Raw genomic sequence first — 24,938 nt, 5'->3', positions numbered from 1 at the left:
CACGTCCAGCACGAACGCTGGTCCAACTGAGGCGCCAGGTGGAAATGGCATGGTAATCCGTTCCAGAGGACTACATCCAGCATCTCTACGATCGTCTCCATGGGAGAATAGCAGCCTGCATTGCTGCGAAAGGTGGATATACACTGTACTAGTGCCGACATTGTGCATGCTCTGTTGCCTGTGTCTATGTGCCTGTGGTTCTGTCAGTGTGATCATGTGATGTATCTGACTCCAGGAATGTGTCAATAAAGTTTCCCCTTCCCGGGACAATGAATTCACGGTGTTCTTATATCAATTTCCAGGAGTGTATAACTATGTCCCAGAAGATGGGGCCGCAGATCGACCCTTGTGGACAGCCTTTTGTAATTCGTTTAATCACTTTCTGGTTGTCCATTTGCCAAATGACCGTTCTGTTTCTGCAGTAGTCCATTAAACTATTATACAGAGACTCCGGTACCTGCAAGTGTCTGAGCCTCTTGAACAAGGCCGGCCACCAGAGGTTGTCGAAGGCACCTGAGATGTCTATCATAATTCCAAGTGTGTATTTGGAGGGTGTGTCGTGTACTATTTGGAGTGCTCTGTTAATTGCGTCGTCTATAGATTTCCCTCCTTGAAGCCGTATTGCTGTGGCGTCAGTCCCCGTAGTGTTCGGTGTGCTTGTAGTCTTTTGCAGAGTAGTTTTTCTTGTACTTTACCGAGTGTATTGATAAGGCAAAATGGTCTATATGACTTGGGATCTGATGGGTCTTTGTCTGGAGCCTTTTTGATGATAACCGCCTTCGAGGTCTTCCACACTGCAGGCACACGGCCCAGCCTTAATGCATCGTTTAACAACGTTGTGAGAAACGGGGTGATCTGCGGTGCAATTTGTTTCAGTACCTCAGAGTGGATACCATCCGGTCCAGGTGCCTATTTGTTTTTGAGTTCTGATATCGCTGTCGCCACTTCTTCCTGCGCAAATAGACAGGTGATGGTTGGTGTGGTGTATCCTGTGTCTACTTCGCGTCTCAGTGCTGCATGCTGTGGTGTATCTGTGTCTGCGATGTCGTCGGGCAGGAATTTGCTCAGTAGGAACGCCGCTGTGCGTCTCCAGCCCTTAGTCATATCACCATCCTCCTGTCGCAGCGTTCCCAGAACCAGTGGGCTCTTAATTTTCTCTGTCACGATTTTGTATGGTTCCCCCCAAATGTTCAGTTGTGTTTGTGCTTATCAAAAAATAGGAGACCTTGCTTTTGGGATTACCCTCGTATGTTATTGATGGTGTTTATTGAAAAAACGCTACGAACTTAGGCGCCAACGTAATACGTGCAAGGGCGGATAAGTTGCCCACTTATTTTCGGCCGTCGCTGACGCGCCAGGCAGTGTTTTCGGGCGGGGCGTCAACGCGCGAGACGCGAGCGAGAGCGATAGGGAGCGGCTGCGTGTGCCGGTACCTGCCGTGGACCGCGCGTGTTGGTACAGAGCGCGATGCTGCGGGCGGCGGCCGGCAGCCTGTACCTGCGCGGGGGCGGCGCGCCGGGCGCCGGGGGCGGCGGAGGCGGCGGCGGGGGTGGAGGAGGCGGCGGCCTGTGACAGCGCGCGTGCTCGCCGTCGCCGCCGGCCGCTGCCGGCTGCTTCGTGCTGCCGCCCTACCAGAAGCTGCTGCTGCACAAACTCGCGCGGTACCGCTGGCCGCGGGTCAAGCCGCGCAGCAGGTGAGTGCGCTGCCAGCCTAGGGTACCAGCATCTCACTGCACGTCTCTGTCCCAATATGCAAAAGAGTAATAGGTATCTCAACACTGAAAACTCCATCACAGACACTCTGAACCAACAAACTATCCACTTCACTAACAGGACAGCGTTGGTATGCATTCTTGACAACCGTACCAGACAAAAAAATTCCCATTATCCTTCCGTACAACACCTAGTGTAACCTTGATTGTTGTGTGCATAGTTCTGCATAGTCAGCGCGTCCACAACTTTCCCACTAGATCGCGCCCCGCTAAGCACAACAGCGCAGGCGCAGCTCTCGTCCGTCTCCGCACTACGAGATGGCGCTGCCTTAGAGACGGACCAAATTCTGCTTCCGCCGATCCGCGTATTAATATGTAACGCAGCCAATCAGATTACTCCTAACGTAGAACATTTTGTCCTCGCGGATCACACTCGCGCAGTGATACCTGAACGCGCGAGGTATTATAACGAGTGCACAGACATCCGATTAGTCAGTCTGCACCAGTCTGTACCAGTCTGCATTTGTCTGCATTCGTCTACACCAGTCTGCATTAGTCTGCACCAGTCTATAGTCAAGTTTCAGTCTCCACCTAAGAAGATTATCATATTCCTGTACATAGCCATGAAGATAAATGTATAGACACTTTGTCAAGTATCAGAGATACGTGAGAATAAGATTAACGTACCAAGACCAAAGGAACTTCAGATTGTCGATTGTAAAAGCATCGAGAATCAATTTACGTAATGTCTATGCTTTTTATTATTTTAATTAATGTGTGTGAAAATTAATCAATTTCTGTTTAAAGTTGGTCACCGTCAATCTGCTACTCTAAGTGTGCAAGTGGCATTTCTATCGACTGACCTAACGGCAGAAGATAAACATGCCACGATAAGACCACGAGACTTACTGCTGACACTCGCCTACTTCGTTAGAGCGACAAGTCAAATAATCTGATGGTGTGTGTACCGAAGGTCTTACAGTACGCACACCACACTGATAATACCCTCCGTTCGTTGGGGATGAGAGCCCACAAGTTTCGTCTGGTATGCCATGTCCAGCAGAAGCCCCTCATTCATTACTAGATCCCGTACAGCTACAAAATTGTGGTGATGCTGAGTGGTACGTTTCACTCTGCTTTCCATATAGCCCAAGACATTTTATGTGGGATTAGGGTTGGATGGCTTAGCGGTCCAGTCGAAGTGCGATAGAGAGCCTGTGTGTTCGTCAAACCAGAAATGTAAGCTTCCTGCCTTGTCAATAATAGTGTTGTCATCTTGGAAGATGGAAGTGTCCACAGCACAGTAATCGTAAAATATATGTATCTACCTTCACATGATTACTCTGCAATTATCAATTAAGTGCCTGCCAAAGGGTTCATCGAACCACATACAAGCTACACTCCTGGAAATGGAAAAAAGAACACATTGACACCGGTGTGTCAGACCCACCATACTTGCTCCGGACACTGCGAGAGGGCTGTACAATCAATGATCACACGCACGGCACAGCGGACACACCAGGAGCCGCGGTGTTGGCCGTCGAATGGCGCTAGCTGCGCCGCATTTGTGCACCGCCGCGCGTCAGTGTCAGCCAGTTTGCCGTGGCATACGGAGCTCCATCGCAGTCTTTAACACTGGTAGCATGCTGCGACAGCGTGGACGTGAACCGTATGTGCAGTTGACGGACTTTGAGCGAGGGCGTATAGTGGGCATGCGGGAGGCCGGGTGGACGTACCGCCGAATTGCTCAACACGTGGGGCGTGAGGTCTCCACAGTACATCGATACTGTCGCCAGTGGTCGGCGGAAAGTGCACGTGCCCGTCGACCTGGGACCGGACCGCAGCGACGCACGGATGCACGCCAAGACCGTAGGATCCTACGCAGTGCTGTAGGGGACCGCACCGCCACTTCCCAGCAAATTAGGGACACTGTTGCTCCTGGGGTATCGGCGAGGACCATTGGCAACCGTCTCCATGAAGCTGGGCTACGGTCCCGCACACCGTTAGGCCGTCTTCCGCTCACGCCCCAACATCATGCAGCCCGCCTCCAGTGGTGTCGCGACAGGCGTGAATGGAGGGACGAATGGAGACGTGTCGTCTTCAGCGATGAGAGTCGCTTCTGCCTTGGTGCCAATGATGGTCGTATGCGTGTTTGGCGCCGTGCAGGTGAGCGCCACAATCAGGACTGCATACGACCGAGGCACACAGGGCCAACACCCGGCATCATGGTGTGGGGAGCGATATCCTACACTGGCCGTACACCTCTGGTGATCGACGAGGGGACACTGAATAGTGCACGGTACATCCAAACCGTCATCGAACCCATCATTCTACCATTCCTAGACCGGCAAGGGAACTTGCTGTTCCAACAGGACAATGCACGTCCGCATGTATCCCGTGCCACCCAACGTGCTCTAGAAGGAGTAAGTCAACTACCCTGGCCAGCAAGATCTCCGGATCTGTCCCCCATTGAGCATGTTTGTGACTGGATGAAGCGTCGTCTCACGCGGTCTGCACGTCCAGCACGAACGCTGGTCCAACTGAGGCGCCAGGTGGAAATGGCATGGCAAGCCGTTCCACAGGACTACATCCAGCATCTCTACGATCGTCTCCATGGGAGAATAGCAGCCTGCATTACTGCGAAAGGTGGATATACACTGTACTAGTGCCGACATTGTGCATGCTCTGTTGCCTGTGTCTATGTGCCTGTGGTTCTGTCAGTGTGATCATGTGATGTATCTGACCCCAGGAATGTGTCAATAAAGTTTCCCCTTCCTGGGACAATTAATTCACGGTGTTCTTATTTCAATTTGTAGGAGTGTGTTTATCTACCGTTCCACTCTCAAACAACGCCCGGGAAAAGCAAACTCTGATTTCCTTTATTTTATAATGGTGACATTTCTTCCTATGTACGAGGGTAATCCCAAAAGTAAGGTCCTCTATTTTTTTTATAAGTACATGGACCTGCTTATTTCTGTAATGATTTACTTCAATTTACAGCTTGAAGACTTAGCTGTTCTTCGATATAATCACCATTTATGGCGATGCATTTTTGTAGAAGCTGTGGCCGGTTTTGTATTCCCATGTCATACCAGCTCGCCGCCATGCTATTCAGACAGTTACAAACCTCTTCTTTCACCTCGTTTCGGAGCTGAATCGCTGGGACCACAATTAACGCTGACAGGTACTGTGAGGCTCTGAAAAAACTCAGACGGGCAATTCAGAACCGGAGAAGACGAATGTTCAGCAAGGGCGTACACATTCTCCATGACAACGCTCGCCAACACATCTCTCCTGACTTGGCGCCCAGCACCCTAGATTAGAAGAACACTTGGCCGGAAAGCGATTCAGCTCCGACGACGGGGTGAAAGAAGAGGTTCATAACTTTCTGAACAGCATTTCGGCGAGCTGGTATGACATGGACATACAAAAACTGCCACAGCGTCTACAAAAATGTATCGACAGAAATGGTAATTATATCGAAGAATAGCTAAATCTTCAAACTGTAAATTGAAGTAAACCATTGCAGAAATAAACAGGTCCATGTACTTACAAAAAAATAGGGGACCTTACTTTTGGGATTACCCTAGTAGGTGGGCGCCAACAACTTCGATTGAAATTTCGTGAGAATATCCTTCCGCAACGAAAATCACCTTTGCTTTAATGATTGCCAACCCATCCGTGGCACTCTCTCCCTTGTTTCGCGCCAATACAAAATGAGCTGCCCTTCTCTGAACTTTCTCTGTGTTCTCCTTCGATCCTTCCTGATGCGGATCTCACACCGCACAGCAATAATCCAGACGAGGACGTACAGACGTAGTGTAGACGGTCTCTTCAGTAGACCTGTGCATTTTCTAAGCGTTCTGTCAATAAAACACAGTCTTTGATTTGCATTCCCCACATTATCTATGTTATCGTTCCAGTTTAAGTTACTCGTAATTGTAATCCCTAAATATATAGTTGGATTTACAACATTTAGATTTGTGCATTTTATCCTGCAACAGAAATTTAGCGGATTCCTTCTACTATTCACTTGGATGACTTCACACTTTTCATTATTTAGAGCTAGTTACCAGTTTTCGCAGCATTACAGCTATCTCGTCTAAATCGTTTTGCAGTTTGGTCTGATCATCTGATGTTTTTATAAGACAGTAAATGACAGCATAATCTGCTAAGTGGGCAGCTCAGACTGTCTCCTATGTAAAAGAACGTGTAGCACTTGGCCACTGAGAGTGTTGGAACAAGCATTCTGGTTCATTCATACGGTGCTTTTGGATGTTCAGTCGAGTAATTTCTCTTTCTTCTACTTACACACCATTGGCATTTTTCCGAAGAGCTGTCGGATTCCGCTGTTTTGGCTCCCTGTCGCCATTTTCCCCGATCTTGTGCCAGGACGCAGGCATGACAGCTTTAGATCTTCGGGCAGAGTGTGGAGCCATCACTGACTAGGTCGTCCTACTCATTCACTCTCAAGCTGAAACCAGTCTCAGCCACTAATATTCCGTCTGCTCAAAGAACGTGCCTTCATCAGTTATGGATGTGGTCAAAAGAGATCCACAGAAAAATCGTTTTCTGCATATTACTGTGTACCGATTATGTGCTATTGGACTCTGAAGATAACACTGATCTGCAACGTCAAGTCGGGAACGGCAGCCTCAGTGAAGCAGGTCTAGGACTCGACATACAAAAAAGCAGTATCTCACCAGACATTTAAATTGGTTGTATTCCATCACAATCAATGCTGATGACTTCCCAACAACTACTTAGGCTCGACAATTCCTGCTGATATAAATCACAGCGCAGAAATCTCCAACGGGTAAGCAGCTCATTTCTCAAATGGCATTCTGTGGCAGGTACATTCTGTGACCTGAAAATTCCAGTCAAGGTTAAATCGAAAACACACCGATTTGTAATCCCTTCAGATCCACTCTATGATACTGAATGAAGGTTCAAATGGTTCAAATGGCTCTGAGCACTATGGGACTTAACATCTGCGCTCATCAGTCCCCTAGAACGTAGAACTACTTAAACCTAACTAACCTAAGGACATCACACACATCCATGCACCAGGCAGGATTCGAACCTACGACCGTAGCGGTCACGCGGTTCCACACTGAAGCGCCTAGAACCTCACGGCCACACCAGCCGGCCACTGAATGAAAATCTTCAACTAAAGAAATGAGCTACTTTACCATAATGGAAACAAAAATGCTCAGTTGGACATCTGGACTAACCACGTTTAAATGTGGCCTAGTCAGTAAACAGCACAATTTGGAGGAAATCTGGTCAATGAACGCATTGTTGAAGCAACCACTATGCAACCCTTGGTGTAAAGTCAGTCATAAGCATTGCATGGACTCGTTATGGGTGATATGGGTGTAAACGTTGTTAGTGCAGAATTCACCACACGCTAGTACGTTCCATTGGAACTACTGACGGCCTGGGGAGAGCCAGTCCTCACAAAACTCTTCCATCTGGTGAGCAAGATGTATGAAACAGGCGAAATACCCTCAGACTTCACGAAGAATATAATAATTCCAATCCCAAAGAAAGCAGATGTTGACAGATGTGAAAATTACCGAACTATCAGTTAAATAAGTCACAGCTGCAAAATACTAACGCGAATTCTTTACAGAGGAATGGAAGAACTGATGGAAGCCGACCTCGGGAAAGATCAGTTTGGATTCCGTAGAAATATTGGAACACGTGAGGCAATACTGAACCTACGACTTATCTTAGAAGCTAGATTAAGGAAAGGCAAACCTACGATTCTAGCATTTGTTGACTTAGAGAAAGCTTTTGGCAACGTTGACTGGAATACTCTCTTTCAAATTCTGAAGGTGGCAGGGGAAAATATAGGGAGCGAAAGGCTATTTACAATTTGAATGGAAACCAAAGGCCAGTTATAAGAGTCGAGGGGTATGAAAGGGAAGCAGTGGTTGGGAAGGGAGTGAGACAGGGTTGCAGCCTCTCCCCAATGTTATTCAATCTCTATATTGAGGAAGCAGTGAAGGAAACAAAAGAAAAATTCGGAGTAGGTATTAAAATCCATGGAGAAGTAATAAAAACTTTCAGGTTCGCCGATGACATTGTAATCCTGTCAGAGACAGCAAAGGACTTGGAAGAGCAGTTGAACGGAGTGGACAGTGTCTTGAAAGGAGGATATAAGATGAATATCAACAAAAGCAAAACGAGGATAATGGAATGTAGCCGAATTAAATCGCATGATGCTGGGGGTATTAGTTTAGGAAATGAGACATTTGAAGTAGTAAAGGGATTTTGCTATTTGGGGAGCAAAATAACTGATGATGGGCGAAGTAGGGAGGATATAAAATGTAGACTGGCAATGGGTAGGAAAGCGTTTCTGAAGAAGAGAGATTTGTTAACATCGAGCATAGATTTAAGTGTCAGTAAGTCGTTTCTGAAAGTATTTGTATGGAGTGTAGCCATGTATGGAAGTGAATCATGGACGATAAATAGTTTAGACAAGAAGAGAATAGAAGCTTTCGAAATGTGGTGCTACAGAAGAATGCTGAAGATTAGACGGGTAGATCACATAACTAATGAGGAGGTGTTGAATAGGATTGGGGAGAAGAGAAGTTTGTGGCACAACTTGTCTATAAGAAGGGATCGGTTGGTAGGACATATTTTGAGGCATTAAGGGATCACCAATTTAGTACTGGAGGGCACTGCGGAGGGTAAAAATGTAGAGGGAGACCAAGAGATGAACACACTAAGCACATTCAGAAGGATGTACGCTGCAGTAGATACTGGGAGATGAAGAAGCTTGCACAGGATAGAGTAGCATGGAGAGCTGCATCAAACCAGTCTCAGGACTGAAGACCACAACAACAACAACAACAACTAGTACGTGCAGCGCCCATTTCACGTGCAATACGACGAGTACTTGTAGTGGGGTCCGCTGCAACGCGTTCCGGCACCACCTCTTCACAATCGGGCGTGTGAGTGGTCATCATGTTGCCAGGTCCCTCATTTTTCTTTCCAATAAACCAGTCACCCGCATTCGTCGCTCGAGAGAAATAAACACTCGTCGTGACGGCTGATGCCTGTTAGTGAATCGTTCCCTGTACGGCGTTTCAGCAGCGAGAGCACTGCAGTGTACTTCTCCACACACAAGGTGCATGTCAGCGAGTTTTGCGAAACTGTACCGGTACTGTTCCATCGTATTGTACGGTACGTCTGTCATGATACAATATAAGTACGATACAACAGACACACCTTATGGATAAGTAAAGTAAACAAAACCTGTATCATGACTTCCTTGTAATGAGGCTCGTCCTCCTTGTTTCCTTGCAGGAAATAAAGCATGTACATGTAAATAAACAGGACAGTACATGTTAGTTGTAAATAAGCTGGAAAACAATAGCCGCGCGGGATTAGCCGAGCGGTCTTGGGCGCTGCAGCCATGGTCTGTGCGGCTGGTCCCGTCGGAGGTTCGAGTCCTCCCTCGGGCATGGGTGTGTGTGTTTGTCCTTAGGATAATTTAGGTTAAGTAGTGTGTAAGTTTAGGGACCCATGACCTTAGCAGATAAGTCCCATAAGTTTTCACACACATTTGAACATTTTTGGAAAACAGTAATTCAAGGCAAAGTGTTAGACAAGTTTGCTTCCATATCTCCTTAAGCTGGCTTCCCTACCTCAAATTGTTCAGTGCAGCATTCTCTACGTCTTGTTACATTTTTGCACGCTTTTATTGAAGCACCCTGTATACAAATAAATATCTTCGGTTACTTCACCATATTTGTGACGGACGTGACTTATAGGAAAGTTGACTTATAATGAAAATTTTTCTATCACAGCATTCCCCGTATTCCACTTCCTTATAAATGTTTCCCAACATGAGCACTTATGCACCAATCTGCATGAGGGTAATAGCTGGTCTTACATAAAACTGATTGTGTTAAATTGCCTGTAAATTCAGACGTTTAACACCATTTTATTTTATTTTTTGCAAATTATTTATTGCCGCTTCTATCAAGTACTTTCCAGCGATTTTACAGAATATACGTGCAGATCTTGCTATAAAAAGGCCTTGTCGAGAACAGAGTGTATCTTCCAGATTGGATTTTTACTCTGCAGCGGAGTGCGCGCTGACTTGAAACTCGCTGGCAGACTTAAACTGCATGCTGGAACCAGGACTCGAATCTTAAACTTGGCGTTGAAGCTTGGCAGACAGGACAAGAGTCACTTACGGAAGTGAGGCTGTGGGGGGGACTTGGAGAGAGGAGGGGGGAGGGGCTTCGTCATTCGTGTTCAGATTGCTCAGAGTGTATCTTATTCGGAGCTGATGGAACTCGAGCGCTGCACAGATGTTGGAATGCAGTAACTACGTGTCTCGAGCCACCACCACATGAGTGCTCCTGTGACCGCGAATAAAGAGCGTAGCAGAAAAGTGGACGTGGCTTCGCGATGCCGGGGAGAGCGAGGTGAACAGCCGGGTGGGCGCCAGCCCGTGACGTCACGTGACGTCTCGCCTCGACACGCACCTCTGCTCTCTGTTCACACACACATAGAGTTGAGCCTGTTCTCTCAATGTCTGCACTCGGGTTGTAATTCTCGATGGACCTCGAACATGTAATCGCAACAAATACGATTGAGAAGGCCGCACGCAGAATCGTGGTTTGGGGAGGTCCTGTTACTCGTTTCATATTTGAGCTAGGAACTTAGGGTGAAAAGCTTTTCGTTTAGCCCGGACCAGCGGCCATTTGTACAGCCATTTTAACAGCTGTCTTGCTGTAGCTATGTTACAATGTATTAAGCACGGTTTCAACAATGAACCGTAGCTGGCGACCAGGCAAATTGTGCGAATCGATTAACTCTTTTTGCAAAACATGTTAATTGTGCTGAAAGCAATGCTCAACTAATGACTAATGACCGTTCAGGTTTTACGTGAAAAAACGGTCACCCTTAAATAGTTCCGGACTGGAGCGAAACTGATGGCTCAGATTTGCCACTGGTGTGTTCGACCTTCGTGTAAGGTGAGTTTTAACCGTTTGAAAAAATCTTGCTTTGTTTGGGTTTTACGTGCAACAAACGCGTTATTCTGGGAGGTTCTTGAAGCATGCAATTTCTATGCTTTAAACTTGTACGAGTCGGTTGAAGCTTTGCACGAAAGTACATAAATGTATAAAGTCAAAATGAAATTTCTTTTATCCATTGATCTTCATCCGTTGTCGAGATAGAATAGTTTAAAGTCGAGGTAAAGTATCACGTAAAAATCATTCTTACGTGAACTGAATGCGAGGAAACGGTGAAAAGGGATTCGAATTAATAAAAAAAAGTATTCTTACGATAATGTTTTCTTTGATAGGAAGACCTCTACCAGTAAGTGGACTGCTAAGCTTAATTTGCGATTCGAGGACAAATTACTAACAAAAAAAGCGCAACGGGGAATGTATGGCTAAGACATTTGTGATACATCCAAAATGAATTTTTCACTCTGCAGTGGTGTGTTCATTGATATGAAACTTCGTAGCAGATTAAAACTGTGTGCCAAACAGGGACTCGAACTTTTGACTTTGCGTTTAGCGGGAAAGTGCTCCCGAAGTGAGCTAACCGTGCTTGAGTCACGACCCGACTTCACAGCTGATCTCCCACCAGACGTTTGGAAGCAAGGACATGAGGTACTGGAGGCAACACAGCTGTGACAACAGGTCAGCTCAGTTGGAGAGCACTTACCGACGAAAGGAAAATGGTCCCGAGTTCGTGTCTTGGTCCGGTACACAGTTGCATCTGCCAGGAAGCTTCATTTATGATACAGTTGCAACCGCCATATCTCTTGTAGAGTATATGGACGCAAATAAGAAGATTCAACAGTTTGTGCAACGAGCATAAAATCGGCTATGGAAGTATAGAATATTATGCTACACGTAAGAAGTTCGAGGAGAACACTGGGAAGTTCCTTTATAATTGGACCTGCAGCATATATAATGTCTCAGTAGGACTTTATGCAGAGGATTAATAGACAGTACGCTCCTTGATGTTTCATTTTTGTGTATAAGCTTATTTCGTATTTATTGCCTTCATCAATACATCTGCAAACTATAGCATCAATACATCTGCAAACTATAGCATTAATTTTTTACGTAATATATAATTCGTAAGGTTTTTTTTTAATTTGGACGTTATACTCACATCTAGAAACGAGTAAAAACTTTGAGTAAACTATTACTGCTGTCCGCAGTTGTTTGATGTAATATTTTTTCAGTGAACTTTTAAAGTTGTTCAGTGATTTGATCTTGCAAGTGTATTATAATACATTATTTATTATTTTGACAGTCATAGAAATTCAAATTTGACAGCTAGTTTTTTACTATAAGATATTTATGTTGTTGCGGGTTGTGTATCTGTGGAACTGTTATTAATGTGTTTATATTCTCTGGTGTTTTGGTTTTCCGTTGTCCCTATATATAACTTTGGTAATTTCCAAGAATCTTTGCCTATCGAAGGCGCGGACTCCAAACGATAGATATCGAACGTGTGATTCTAAATCGATCTCACGACTCGCGTGGTGGGCGTTATGAGCATGTTCATAGTGGTCACTACAGCAACGACAAAAGAAGATCGTTACTAAAATAGTTGTAATTACAAAGGAAACGACTCGTCGTCGGCATTGTCGCCATGAGAAAGTCCATTTGATGTGTATGCTACGGGAAGCATTCCCTTTTTCCCGTAACCTGGGAGACTCTGCCAATGTCACGCAAAAATATGGGTAGAGTGCCACATTTCCGACAAAAATTCAAATTATTTTCTACATTGCATAAGCATGGAATTAGATATTTCCACGTGAGGCAATCGGCCGAAGAAACGTCTACAATACGAGACATCCCACTCACTACTGTCATAAATCGTTTGGGTTTTACTAGCATCTCACAAATAATTTATCACCACAATCGCGTGATCGATTTAGAATCACACTTTCGATGAATATCGTTTGCAACCCGCGGCTTCTATAGGCAAACATTTTTGGAAATTACCAAAACTTTAATTTTTTTTAATTGCGTGAGCTTGATATCTATTTGTTCATTAGTATACCGTGGGGTAACTCTTAGTGAGTTTGTATGTTACAAATTCCTTCAAAATATACGTGAGTGGATCTTTTGGTCTTTTGTGCAGGGTTTGTATTACGTTTACAATGTTGTCAACTTGGTATTTGAAATTTTTGACGTGTGTAGAGAATGTAGATTGGTTGTTATTTGTTACTCCCGTGTGTTCTCTGAATCTGACGATGAAATTTCTTTCCGTCTGTCCTACATAAAATTTTGTGCAGTTATTGCAGTTAATTTTGTAAATTCCAGGGTTTAAAGGTTTCAGGAGTATGGCTTTTCCTTAACGTCTTTTTGTGTTAATATTATTTGTTGTTATGAAGCCTAATTTCGCATTTGTACTTTTTTAGTAGGGCGTTTATTTTATCGGATAGTTTTCTTACATAGTTTGTTGATATGTATATGGTTTTCTTTTTTTCATGTAGTTTCTCCTGTTAGCGTTATTTTATGATTTATGGCGTCTTTTTTAGGGTTTATGACTGTAGAACCATATTAGGGTTATAACTGTTCTTGTGTGTGAGATATTGTAGTGTAGCATTTCTTCATGTATAGCCTGCTCTTGCAGTGGCAGATTTAAGATTCTGTTAATCATGGTTTTCTGTAGATTTCAAAAGTATGCTTGTAGTTGTTGTTAGTTATTCTGAGATCGAGAACCTTTAATGATTTGTTTTTTTCAAATTGTCTACTGAATTTCATTTTAGGATGTATTGAATTCCTGCTGTATTGTTTGTATGTCGTGATCATATCCTTATACGAGTAGCAATGTGTCATAGACATAGCAGTGGTAGTATAATCTGTTTTTGGAAAGAGTTGTTTTGAAGTGAAGTATTTTGTTTCGAGTTTATTAAGGAATATATTCGCTATGGGTTCAGCAATATTAGTTTCCATAGTCACACCGTCTCGTTGTGTGTAAATTCTCTACGGGAAGTCTACAAACAAGATATGCGAGCACATTCCGCTAACCACTACGCAATACATGACGGGGAGTACTTCATACCGGCACTCTACACCTTTATTTACATTTATACTTATCGAGCCACATTGCGGTGTGTAGCGGAGTGTACTTTGTGTTTCCCTTTCCCGTTCAAGTCGCGAAATAGTTCACGGGTAAGATTCCGTGTGGCTCTAATCTCTATAATTTTACATTCATACGTAGTGCGAAGCACTATATTTGTTGACTCATATAGGAACATACGCTCTCGGAACTTTAACAATAAACCACACCGTGATTCAGAACGCCTCTCTTGTAGCTTCTACCACTGGAACTAGTTGGTGATCTGTGTGCCGCTTTCGCGCTTAGTAAATGAATCTACAGCGAAGCGCGCTGCTGTTCTTCCTGTCTCCTCTATTTCCACTATCAGTCCTCTCTGTTATGGATCCCATTCTGACGAGCAGTATTCAAATATTGGCCGAACAAGTCTTTTGTTCAAATGGTTCAAATGGCTCTGAGCACTATGGGACTTAACATCAGAGGTCGTCAGTCCCCTACAGCTTAGAACTACTTAAACCTAACTGAGCTAAGGACATCACACGCAACCATGCCCGAGACGGGATTCGAACATGCGAATGTAGCGGTCGCGCGGTTGCAGACTGAAGCGCCTAGAACCGCTCGGCCGGCAAGTGTTTTGTAAGCTATTTCCTTTCTTGCTGGCCGAGCGGTTCTAGGCACTTCAGTCTGGAACCGCGTGAGCGCTACGGTCGCAGGTTCGAATCCTGCCTCGGGTATGGAGGTGTGTGATGTCCTTAGATTAGTTAGATTTAAGTAGTTCTAAGTACTAGGGGACTGATGACCTCAGCTGTTACGTCCCATAGTGCCCAGAGCCATTTGAATCATTTGAACCTTTCTTGCTAGATCACTTCTCTTGAGGATTCTTCCAGTGAATCTCAGTCTGCCATCTACCTCAGTCGCGATTAAACTTTATGGGATATTTCCACTTCGAATCGCTCGTACGCTCATTTCTAGATGTTCTACGGAAGTAGCTGCTTCCAGTGACTGTTGTGCGGTTATATAATCGTATAATAAAGGCCCATTTCTGTCCTTGTATGCCCTATACGTTACATTTGCTCGTGTTATTATTTGTTAGGCAGTTCCTCCATTATTCCTTTCACAGATGGAGCAAGGCAACCTTCCGATCACACATACTCTCCTGATTACTCTGTGTGATAAATTATGCAATCGACTAATAATCCTCTAAAGTCAATGCTTTCTTGATGGTGCTATTCTCTCTCTGTTTCTTGGTACCTATACCCAGAGGTTATAGTTCTTGGAGCTCATTTCACCAATCTCCTAAATATTTATGTTCTGGACGTTCCTCAGTATTTTCCTCCTACCATTTTTTCTTTCGATGAATTTATTTATGAAGTCGTTGTGCTGATTCAGATGCTCAATCAATTTAGATTTTCTTATTTGTGTGATGTTAGTCAGTGCCATTTTTCCACCATTTTTAATTGAATTAGATTTTTTGCGTCCACTATGTTTTCGTTACTCTCCTCTAGGGGAATGCTATGGTACTGTGCAGCGGGATTACATTCTGGACTGCTCACATAAATCTGCAAACGAAAAAAAGTGAATCACCTAACATTATATTTTCGAGATGTTAATTGAAACTTTATGGCGACTGCTAGCGAGTGATAGTGTTAATTCTCATTCAATTAGTGCTTCGCGTAGTGTTTATATGCATAAGAGATTCAGCTAAGCTGTCTATCTCAGAAATTTGCTGAATCGTTTAAGATATCGTAATTCTGTTTTTACCCAGATGAATTGCGAGAGAGTCTTCACTATAACAGTCTCTTTCCACAGCGGTATTTATTACAAATATGACGGAACCGACATCTATTTTTAAAATGTAACTTGAGTAATTTCTCGTAATATTGTATTTATAAAAAAGAGAAATTCAACGCCGTTTCGCTCTTTAAGACCAGATTACTAGTTTCGGACAAATCATTCATTTGTTATCAACAGGAACCCGATTGCTGTCTTACGCCAAAGTGGGTGGTTTCACACCAATGTAACGAAATACATCACGTCGAATAATGGCGAAAAAGTGTTGCACCACCGCGATACCGCTATAAAATCGGCACAGGGAAAATGTAGCTTTCATTCTGATTGTCGATTGCTCGTTAGTTTGAAAAAATAAATGTCTTTCACAAGCCAAGAGCAACTAGATATGCTATTCCTTTGCGGAGAATGAAGAAGGAACGTGAAGAGGAAATTTGACTTCTATATGCAACTGTATCCCGACACACGGTGCCCAACAAGAAAGACAATTCAGTGCAACTGCAAAAAATTGTTACTATGTGGTCACTGGTATACTGTCCGCCCCCGGTAGCTAGTGGTCAGCGTGACAGAATGTCAATCCTAAGGGCCCGGGTTCGTTTCCCGGCTCGGTCGGAGATTTCCTCCGCTCAGAGACTGGGTGTTGTGTTGTCCTAATCATCATCATTATTTCACCCCCATCGACACCCAAGTAGCCGAAGTGGCGTCAAATCGAAAAACTTTCACCCTGCGAACGGTCTACCCGACAGGAGACCCTAGTCACAAGACTGTAATATTATGCAGTGGTTACGGAGCAATCCTGCAACGGGCGGAGCGAACGAAAGAGATGTTCTGGCAGCTGTGTATCGCCCCACCAGTATCTGCGAGTGCCTGTGTAACACGTTAGCCCGGCATTGTTCGCATTTTGCGCCCAAACTGCTTCCACCCGCGTCATGTGTCACTTCACCAGCAGATTAACCAGCGGAATCGCAGGTATAGCATGGAATTCTCTCGCTCAGTTGCGATGCGATATCAGGACAACAACTTCTTTCCTCACGAATTCCCTTTACCGATGACGCTACCTTTACACATCATGGAAAGCTGAATGCAAGAAATATGCACTATTGAGAATTCGCACCGGCTGAGGCAGGTTGGAAATGAGAGGCAGTGTTGTGAGAGCGTTAAGTGTGCGACTACTGGAGACTAAGTGACTGGTCTTCACTTTACCGAAGAAACTTTAATGGGTAGAAGACACAGGCAATTTCTTGGCGAAGTGCTGCAGGCTCTCCTAGAGGAAGTACAACTTGTAATACGTAAAAGTACGTGGTACCAGCACGACGGGTGCTCGGCTCATTACCCTCTTGTGGCTATGAAAGCACTCGCCCAGCTCTTCCTGGTCTCTGGGCAGGAATTTAAGGCGTTATCAGTTGGCCTTCACGTTCTCCTTATTTGATGACACTCGACTTCTTTCTCTGCAGGCAAACTCAAACATGAAATTTATGCACGAGGATTCAAAACATCGCATCGTCGCAGCATGTGCAATGATTTCGAACGCGTCTCTTCGGACTGTCCATAAGTCCTTGCACCAACGACTACAAAAGCGTATTGCACTAAATTGTGGGCATTTTCAATACCTTATTAAGTAAATGGATCTTCATGAAATGTTATTGGCTACATTATCTTGTGATTTTCTTTTTTCTGCTGTTGTTGATGTTAATTTTGCACTTCCCTATGTTACACATCTATTCGCTTTTTATACGCGCCTTTCTTTCAACGCTGTGGCAGAAACAAGAGGAGAACTGTTGTTGTTGTTTTTGGAGTGCATAGGCGCTCAACGGTGAGGTTATCAGCGTCCAAGAGCAGAACCGTTACCGTACTTAAGTGGCGAATCATCCTGATATGACACTTCCTTTGCCTTCCACTTGGTGTACTTGTCCAACCACATGTAGTCAAGTGGCTATTAGTATCACTTTTAAATTAAACATTTCTCCGTTATTCCTCTTTTGTAAGTAGACTCTCAGGTATGTCTAGCGGGAGCGCACCATAAGCCCGATTTGGCACATAACAAAACGAACTTCCATGTTGTTGTTGTTGTCTTCAGTACTGAGACTGGTTTGATGCAGCTCTCCATGCTACTCTATCCTGTGCAAGCTTCTTCATCTCCCAGTACCTACTACAGCCTACATCCTTCTGAATCTGCTTAGTGTATTCATCTCTTGGTCTCACTCTACGATTTTTACCCTCCACGCTGCCCTCCAATACTAAATTGGTGATCCCTTGATGCCTCAGAACTTGTCCTATCAACCGATCCCTTCTTCTAGTCAAGTTGTACCACAAATTTCTCTTCTCCCCAATTCTATTCAATACCTCTTCATTAGTTATGTTATCTACCCATCTAATCTTCAGCATTCTTCCGTAGCACCACATTTCGAAAGCTTCTATTCTCTTCTTGTCTAAACTATTTATCGTTTATGTTTCACTTCCATACATGGCCACACTCCATACAAATACTTTCAGAAACGACGTCCTGACACTTTAATCAATACTCGATGTTAACAAATTCCTCTTCTTCAGAAACGCTTTCCTAGCCATTGCCCGTCTACATTTTATATTCTCTCTACTTCGACCATCATCAGTTATTTTGCTCCCCAAATAGCAAAACTCATTTACTACTTTAAGCCTCTCATTTCCTAATCTAATTCCCGCAGCATCACCCGACTTAATTCGACAACATTCCATTATCCTCGTTATGCTTTTGTTGATCTTCATCTTATACCCTCCTTTCAAGACACTGTCCATTCCGTTCAACTGCTCTTCCAAGTCCTTTGCTGTCTCTGACAGAATTACAATGTCATCGGCGAACCTGAAAGTTTTTATTTCTTCTCCATACATTTTAATACCTACTCCGAACTTTTTTTGTTTTGTTTCCTGTACTGTTTGCTCAACGTTCCATATAATACATGTTCAACACAAAGTAGCCTTAAAATTTTCAGTATTAGAATTTCTCCGAAACTACTAATCGGATTTTAAAGAGTGAAACGCCGTAGAATTCGTCTGTTTTTGAACTACAGTACTACCAGCAGAAATGACTAAAGTTACATTTGAAAAACCGAAGTAGGTAAATATGTCTATGATTAATATAGCTATGAAAAGTGATGAACTTTTTCCAGTTCATCTAGGTGAAAACAGAAGTACGATACTTAGCTGTTCAAGAAACATCTGAGGTAAATAGCTTAGCTGAAACTCTCTATGTTTTCAATATATTTTTTACAAATAAGGGAAGGCTCAGAAGATACCATCGGATATACACGCACACTGATTGGTGGATATGTAAGTGATTGGACGTGCAATTCTCTGTGATAGGCAGAACGGCCACCAGAGTGCATTAGTGTTATTGGTGTTTAGTGTTCTTACAAGGTAGGAAGTGTAGAGGTCGGGAATGAGTGGCCTCTACGGAGCTCGGTGGAACTGGGTTGTCTGAGGTCAGGAAGCCAACAGTTCTCAACCGTGGGCAGGATATCAGTAAAGCGAGGATAAATTACTGGTTGTTCAAAATGGTTCAAATGGCTCAGAGCACTATGCGGCTTAACTTCTGAGGTCATCAGTCGCCTGGAACTTAGAACTACTTAAACCTAACTAACCTAAGGTTGTTGTCCGACGTGTGGTAATCACACACATCCATGCGCGAGGCAGGATGCGAACCGTAGCGGTCGCTCGGTTCCAGACTGTAGCGCCTAGAACCGTACGACCACTCCGGCCGGCCTGCTGGTTGTTGTCCGACGTATGTCATGAAAATACCAATAGTAAACATTCACCTTTCGCACAGCAAATTACAACAATCGAGACGACACTCGGAGGTGGCAACGCCCCCCAAGGTGAAAGCTGTGCACTGTCGGCGAGGAGGTGCTGCTTTCAGAAAGCTGTCTGTAGTCGCCGGCAGGTCGCAGCGTCGCTCAGCAGAAATGACCCCGGCGGCACGGCAAGGGCGCTGTTTCCAGGAGCGAGGGCCGGCCCGTAATGGCAGCCACACGGAGTAGAGGCGGCTGCGGGCGCGTGGAGAGAACTGCTCTCCGAAACAGTGCCCGCCCACGCAAGCGGAGGCAGATAGCACCAGAGTTTTCCCACACAAGTGGAGGTGGTTGAGCAGCTGCACGAACCTTGGCTCGAACCATTGACCTCCAGAACAAGATGCTGTTAGCAGCTGGATACAGGCCCGCTGGTGGCTCACCGGGTGAAAGGTGCTAAGTCAGCAGCATCAGACTCATTGCTGATGTCAGGCCAATGGCCAGCAACACCGCATCTAGTGACGGCAACTTGCAGACTCGTTTCACCTCGAAGGTCAGCGTACACCTCCATTGAAGCTGGCGGCTATCAGACTGCATTCGTCTAGGCCCACTATCATACCAAATCGCAAACTTATTTAAAAATAAAAATATCACAATCAGCTTTCCCACAAATAATAAATTACAACAAAAAGTAATCCATGATGTAAATACCTCCAAGAGTCCCTACAGTAAATCAGGAACATACAAACTCTAATGTGGTAAATGCTCAAAATTCTACAGGCAAAAGTTTTGAAGTCAGATACAAAGAACACATTGACGCTTTAAGGCTTGGCAACTTGAACAAATCTGCATTTGCAGCTCATACTGCAGAAGAAAACCATTCAGTGATAAACAATGAGAACAACTTAAAAATTTTACATCTAGCAGAAAAAGGAGCCACTATGAATACATTAGAAGAAACAGAAATACACACACACAAAAAAAAACAGCGCCCCAGACTATATCCCTAATGAACAAACCGAGATACCTAACACTCCTTTCCTGAAAAATTTCCAAAAATTATTTTCCATCCTCCAAAGCAAATGATATTCCTACACCTATCTGCAGATCAAGTAGCAAATTTATATCTTACTTTAGTTATCATGACGCTAAATGTCAATTGCAACGATAAGAATGAAGTGGGAATGTATTCACATCTGTTGGACGAAAACTATGAAAACTAACACTCCAAATAGACATTTCACGTAAGTCACATCCAATGCAAATCTGTAACGCAACCATCTGTGTGCCGTTCTTATAAAAATGTATTATTTATATTTTAGGACAGTTAATCTGTTTTAAAAAAAACACTCCACATGTTCTAATGAAAGCATGAAAATCGTCTGAAGATGAATCGAAACCGGTAACGGTACCTTTTGAATAAAGGCTCTGAGCACTATGGAACTTAACTTCTGAGGTCATCAGTCACCTAGAACTTAGAACGACTTAAACCTAACTATCCTAGGGACATCACACACATCCATGCCCGAGGCAGGATTCGAACCTGTGACCGTAGCGGTCGCGCGGTTTCAAACTGTAGCGCCTAGAACCGCTCGGCCACCCTGGGCGGCTTTGAATAAAGGAACTGAAAATATATTTGTGGCTGGTTGCTGTCTCAACACCATCAAGATATTGATTCCCATCACGTAAGCCACAACAGAGTTACAGCTCAGTTGTACAGCCATCAAGAAACAAACACCAGAGCGGGGCGCCTCCCCATTGCATCAACAATATTTTGACTCCTTCTTGGGATTGGCAATATGCTAACTGCCCGATGCTGTGGTAACAGTATTTTTTGTAACAAAAGGTCGCATCTGATGTAACGTTGCCTGACTGGCACCAATCTGTCCCCGTTTCCGTGGAGCTCTTACGTCAAATATGGCGGCGTCTGTATTCTATTCAGCCAAGCAAAGTAAAATAGCTGAGGCACAACAGCATATAAGAAGCTTGAAATGCGTCATATGTTGAGTGATCAGAGTAAATGCCGTGTACTCGCGTGAGACAGCATTATCAGCACTTACCGAAGTTTGAAAGGAGCTTCGCCGTGGGTCTCCGTTTGGCCAGCTGGTCGATTCGGCAATATCCAGACCTTTTGGGCATTTGAATGTGACAGTGGCCAATGCTGGGCTGCTTGGAAACGTGAGGGCAAGCATACTCATCGTCAAGATTTCATCGACCACCACAAGAGAGGATGGTCGTATTGTGCATGAAGCACATCGTAACCCGTTCATTCTGTGCCCGCCATCCGGGAACATGTAATGGGACTCGCTGCCATTTCCTGTGTCATTCCGTATGACTGGTCAGAGACTAGCAGCAGGTGGACAAAATATTGCTTTCGTATGTGTAGAATGCCATTAACAACACAGTACAAACGGCTGCATTTGGAGTGGTGCTTTGACTAGGACTCATGGACTGCTCATGAATATCGGCATACCGTGTCCAACGATGAATCGCGGTTCTGCACTAACCTTCATCGCTTCGTCGCTGAGTGTGGTAGCGACCACGGGAAATGCCCTATTCTTCCAGTGTTTTGGAAAGGCACCGCTATGTTACTTCTAGCGTCGTGCTGTGGGGAACCATCGGATATGACGTCAGGACACAGCTAGTAGTGATTGAGTCAAATCAGATGGCATAAAAGTACGTGTCGGACATCATGTGTCCTCGTGTGTTACCCCTCATGTCACAGTAGGGTCGTGCCACTTTTGAAAACGACAAGGATCACCCACACATGTTACATTTGTCTATGAACTGATTGCATGATGTTGAAGCAAGAGCCCCAGATCTGTCCCTGACAGCGCATGTTTGGGACCAGCACAGATATCCATCCTGATTACAGTATCCAGGATGTAAAAGACCAGTTACAGCAGTTGTGGGCCACCTGGCCTCAATAGAGGATGCAATGTGTTTGTGGCACACTTCTCAAGAGATTCACTGCTTGCATCCTAACCAGAGAGGGTGCAACGTCATACTGATAAGTGAGTTACTATTACCTTACCAAGATCGTCGTAAATTTGACTCGATGTTGTAACCACTTAAACAACATCATGCTGTTGTTGTGGTGTTCAGTCCAAAGACTGGTTTGATGCAGCTCACTTTGCTGCTCTATCCAATGTGAGCCTCTTATCTCTGAATAATTTCCTTCAGAATCTGCTTGTTTTACTCATCTATTGGTCCCCCTCTACGATTTTTACTCCTCACAGTTCCGTTCAGTATAAACTGATGGTCCATTAATGTCTCAGAATGTGTTTTGCCAACCAGTGCATTCTTTTGGTCAGATTGTCTCGCCAATTCTATTCAATACCTCCTCATTAGTTACGGGAGTTACCCGTCTAGTCTTCAGCATTCTTCTGTAGCAACTACATCGTATACCCATTCAATCTGTGAAATGTCATTTCTTTTCTCCTCCCTCCTGTGTGCTTCACTTTTTTTTTTTTTTTTTTTTTGTCAAGCTATGTACAGGGTGTGACGGGTATAAGTATAGATAATTTTTATGTGGTAAATTAATATATCAGTGTGTTAGTTGTTTTTCCTCTGCGTCGAACAGTATTCCCACGATCACGACACAGACTTAACGACGTTATGATGATGATGATGATGACGGTATTTGGTTTATAGGGCACTCAACTGCGCGCTCATCAGCGCCCATAGAAAGCCTTAATTTTTACACAGTCCAATTTTTTACACGGTCCAATCTAGCTACTGTCAAGAATGGTGATGATGAGGATGAAATGATGAGGACAACACAAACACCCAGTCCCTGGGCTGAGAAAATCCCCACCCTGGCCGGGACACGTCCCTGTGACCCATAGGTAGCAAGCTAGCCAGTAGAACACGAGCTGAGGACCTTTACGGCCGGATGTTTTCTTCACAGTGGTAACTGCACCGTGAAATCGATTATACTGTCGTTATAGGCTACCATTTTTCCTCCATGCATCCATACTTCAATAGCTGACCTGTTCCAGAGAGGAAAATAATCTTTAATTGCTTGCGTGTGCCACGAACGTTTGGAGGTAGTACCCAAACGTAAAAACATGTGACTTGTAGTAGCTATACTAATTAGTCTGCAAACGACGTAATTACTAATCTAATGTTGTTCAGTACACCGTCCTCGGTCACCAATAGAAATATCTTCATTTACACCCAGTGTGTAACTCATGCATTCGCATATATCAGACGTAATACACACATCAAAAAATGTTTTGCACCACCTCGTTTCCGAGAGTTCCGGAACCTGTACAGAAAATTGGAACAGAGATCAACATAAACCTCATCTGCCCGTTTTATTGCTCATGAAAACCACACAATCCAAGTTGTACTACCATACAGCGACACCGTCAGACGTGGTGGTCCAGATTGCTGTACACACTGGTACCTCTAATACCCAGTAGCACGTCCTCTTGCATTGATGCATGCCTGTGTTAATCGTGGCATACTATCCACAAGTTCATCAAGGCTCTGTTGGTCCACATCGTCCCACTCAACGGCGATTCGGCGTACATCCCTCAGAGTGGTTGATGGGTCACGTCGTCCATAAACAGCCCTTTTCAATCTATCCCAGACATGTTCGGTAAGGTCCATGTCTGGAGAACGTGCTGGTCACTCTAGTCGAGCGATGTCGTTGTCCTGAAGGAAGTCATTCACAAGATGTGCATGATGGGGGCGCGAATTTTCGCCCATGAAGAGAAATACCTCGCCAATGTGCTGACGATATGGTTGCACTATCGGTCGGAGGATGACATTCACGTAGCGTACAGCAGTTGCGGCGCCTTCCATGACCACCAGCTGTGTACGTCGACCTCACATAATGCCAGCCCAAAACTTCAGGGAACCTCCACCTTGCTGCACACGCTGTACAGTGCGTCTAAGGCGTTCAGCCTGACCAGGTTGCCTCTAAACATGTCTCCAACGATTGTCTGGTTGAAGGCATATGTGACACTTGAGAACGTGATGCCAATCCTGAGCGGTCCATTCGGCATGTTGTTGGGCCCATCTGTACCGCGCTGCATGCTGTCGTGGTTGAAAAGATTGACCTCGCCATAGACGTTGGGAGTGAAGTTGCGCTTCATGCATCCTATTGCGCACACTTTGAGTCGCAGCACGACGTCCTGTGGGTGCACGAAAAGCATTATTCAACAGGGTGGCGTTGCTGTTAGGGTTGCCCCGAGCCATAATCCGTAGGTAGCGATCATCCACTGCAGTAGTAGCCCTTGGGTGGCCTGAGCGAGGCATGCCATCGACAGTTCCTGTCTCTCTGTAACTCCTCCATGTCCGAACAACGTCACTTTGGCTCACGCCCACCTGGACATTTCCCTTGCTGACAGCCCTTCGTGGTACAAAGTAATAATGCGAACGCGATCCAACCGCGGTATTGCCCGTGTAGGCATGGTTGAACTACAGACAACAAGATCCGTGTACCCTCTTCCTGGTGGAATGACTGGAACTGATCGGCTGTCTGACCCCCTATGTCTAATAGGCGCTGCTCATGCATGGTTGTTTACATCTCTGAATGGGTTTAGTGACATCTCTGAACAGTCAAAGGGACTGTGTCTGTGATACAATATCCACTGTAAACGTCTGTGTT

At 44.7% G+C, this 24,938-nt stretch overlaps 1 protein-coding gene across 4 annotated transcripts in view; it reads left to right on the top strand.

The window, feature by feature from the left end:
- Nucleotides 1-24,938, top strand: part of LOC126268435 (ecotropic viral integration site 5 ortholog) — a 335,961-nt gene that overhangs the window by 91,236 nt on the left and 219,787 nt on the right. The window contains exon 2 of one of the 4 annotated variants that reach the window (XM_049973912.1): nt 1,462-1,694. The exons of 2 other annotated variants lie outside the window; for them this stretch is intronic. The gene's annotated coding sequence lies outside the window, so the exon portion shown is untranslated. Of the gene's footprint in view, nt 1-1,461; nt 1,695-24,938 lie in introns of those variants that run through there. One more of the 4 variants, XM_049973913.1, reaches the window with a different exon arrangement.

The sequence above is a fragment of the Schistocerca gregaria genome, chromosome 1, assembly GCF_023897955.1.
Source record: "Schistocerca gregaria isolate iqSchGreg1 chromosome 1, iqSchGreg1.2, whole genome shotgun sequence".
Classification (NCBI taxonomy): domain Eukaryota; kingdom Metazoa; phylum Arthropoda; class Insecta; order Orthoptera; family Acrididae; genus Schistocerca; species Schistocerca gregaria.
The sequence above is the reverse complement of the archived record's forward strand: the minus strand, read 5'-3'. Positions and strand labels throughout refer to the sequence as shown.